Consider the following 2,665-nt stretch of genomic DNA (forward strand, 5'->3'; position numbering starts at 1 on the left):
TAAGAAAATTCTGTTCTAAAATTTTAAGTCTTTTAAGAAAGTCCAAAAACCTCCTTTTTTCCCACTGACTGTCAAAACTTTGAGGAATATCAATTTCTCATTTTAACTTTTACCATACATGAAAAATTATCAAAAATATACTGATAGGTCTATAACAATTGTGACGATTTATATTTACATTAAGCAAATTATCTTGCCAAGTTCTTTGTATACAAATTACCACTTGATCTCTGTGCAATTCATTAAAAAGTTAAAAACCACAGAAATGTCATTTGAAACAACACATTTCAGTATGTAACTGCTTTCCATCGATGAAGAATATTTTTAAATAACTTAATTGAAAAGTATTGAACTCCCCACCAATTTCAGCTGCAACAGTATTCCTCCTGAATGTTTTCTAATTCATGCTGTGTGTCCTCTTCCCGACGAGGATGTTTCCCACCACTAAGACCAGTGCTCATGGAGCTTCTTCCCTGCTTCAATAGGTGAGTTTGCTGAATGTCGCCATGGGCACTGTGTAAAATACCACTCCCTTGAGAGCAACTTCCCCTGCTGCTACAGCCTGGGATATTTTCTGCAGAATATCCCATGAAGCTTCCATTCCTATTAGGATTAGAAGGTACTGAAGCTAGAAGACCTAGTCCTCTATATTGTGAAAGCTGCTGATAGATCTGTTTCATTCTTTCAATATTCAAACGGCTTGCCTCAGCATGGTTCACCATTGCTTTAGGATAATTAACTCCTATCAAACATTTGGCTACCTTTTGGATACCCTCTGGTGCATTCCAGGGATCATAGATATATTTTGCAGGGAAGGCTCTTAGGACGGGCAAATAACACCTGATAGAGTCTCCATTAGGATCTGTTCTCCTACCAAAACCAACAGTCAATAGCAGTGAAAAAACTGTTGAAAAAAGGAATTACAAGACAGCCACATCCAACTTCCAGCATTTATGCTCCAATCTGCATCAAGCAATAATTCTTCAAACACCATCATTCCTTCTTCCCTACTAATCCACAGGTTCCCCGTGTCAGGAAGCAAGCAACTGCATGCCTGGCTAGATGATGAATCCAGCCCTCCTGAGGAAGCTGAGTCATGATGGCATCAGTCCACGGAAAGCCTGTCCCGCCTTCTGCCCATTTGGCTAAAGCCTCAGAATTTTTATCCCAAGGAATCTGAACACAGATAAGGTTTCCTTCCATTTTATCAAAGCGTGGATTATTTCAGTTGCCAGTTTCTTAATAGCGGCATCTCGTTCCTTGCCAAAGGGCTCAGATTCATACTCAATTGGAAGTTTAGTAATGTTGCATTCCTTGAAAAGTCTGGGAAACACATCTGCTGGTTGTCCACGAATCATGAACAGACGAGAGTTTAATTTCCGTAGATTGGCGTCCAGATCCTGAAGACATTCAAGCAAAAGTCGCCACCTGCTGATGCCCACATTGGAGGAGCCGGGAACCAGGGGTCCAGGGCGTAGACGCCGCGCATGGCGTCGGCACCCCGAATGCACTCCTTCAGGGCGGGGTTGTCGTGGAGTCAGTGCACGGCGTTCACCCCCATGCCGGGGGGCACGGCGGGTCCTTCACAGAAAATTCCAGGAAGGAGGCTCCAGCTCATAACTTTCGCTTCCAAGAGAACTGCCTCATCCGGGGAGTGAGGACAGGGCGGTAGAGGGGGTCAGGAAAAAATGACTCCAAGGAGGGGACCGGAGAACGTGGGGGTGCTGGGGGGCGCAGGAGGAAGATGAACGGAGGTTGCCCAGTCCGCAGAGTCCGGGCGTGACGCCTTTAAGAGCCCGCGCCCGCTGCCACCGTCTGGAGGCGACGCGTCACTTCCAGGGCCGCGGACCTCCGGAGCCTGAGCAAGTTCCAGGAGCTCCAGTTGCCATGACAGCCCCAGGAAGTTCGTTATGGAAAGTCGCCCCACCAAGGCGGCCCCTGAGGACCAAACGGCCGGCCCGGGGTGAGTCACCGAGGAGAACGGGAGGGGAGTGGGCCCCTGTCGGCGGCGCTGCTGTCTCTTGGCCCAAAGGACCAGGGATGGAGGATGGAGGCGGTGGTCGAGGCCGCTGGACGGCTGCCGGCTGGTGACCGGTCCCGAGGCTGCCCAGGTGACTCTGCCGCGGTCGCGAACATTTTTTAAAACATGCTATATATAAACAAAAAATTGTAGAGAACTCTCAGAGGACAAAAACAGTGAAAAATCTAGACTTCAGAGAAGTGGCAAAGTCTTAAAGCCAATAGCTATCCTGGGGTATCTGTCAACCCTGATGGCTCCCAGGCCTTTGTTTTAATGGGCTTGACATAGGGAAAGAAAGCAAAGCACAGGACCCACTCAAGGTGGGAGATCCAGCCAAGACCCCCACACAGAGCTAGGGACACTGAAGAGCACTCACCATCAAATGGAGACCAAAAGAGGAGCATGGAAGCCAACTCTCCCCACAGAGAGAAAGAAAGGCAACCACCTCGGCCTTGGGTTTCAGGTCTGGAGGGAACAGATGTGATCCTTGCTCTTCAATTTTCTAACCAAATCCATTATTATATAGGTTTGAGGCCAAAATATATATACCATCTCTGTAGCCTTCCCAAAACTAAAAAAATGAACGTAAAACATGTCTTTTGTATAGCATTTGGCTGGTGCATACCCCAAATCTCTTAAAACACT

General features: G+C 47.4%; 1 pseudogene; it reads right to left on the minus strand.

Annotated features, from left to right (window-relative positions):
• Nucleotides 1-365: 365 nt before the first annotated feature.
• On the minus strand, nucleotides 366-1,218 carry LOC135277827 (cryptochrome-1-like; annotated as a pseudogene).
• Between the last annotated feature and the right edge of the window lie 1,447 nt (nucleotides 1,219-2,665).

The sequence above is a fragment of the Aotus nancymaae genome, unplaced genomic scaffold (genome assembly GCF_030222135.1).
Source record: "Aotus nancymaae isolate 86718 unplaced genomic scaffold, 86718_ANA_hifiasm-v0.15.2.pri h1tg000033l, whole genome shotgun sequence".
NCBI classification, from domain to species: Eukaryota; Metazoa; Chordata; class Mammalia; order Primates; family Aotidae; genus Aotus; species Aotus nancymaae.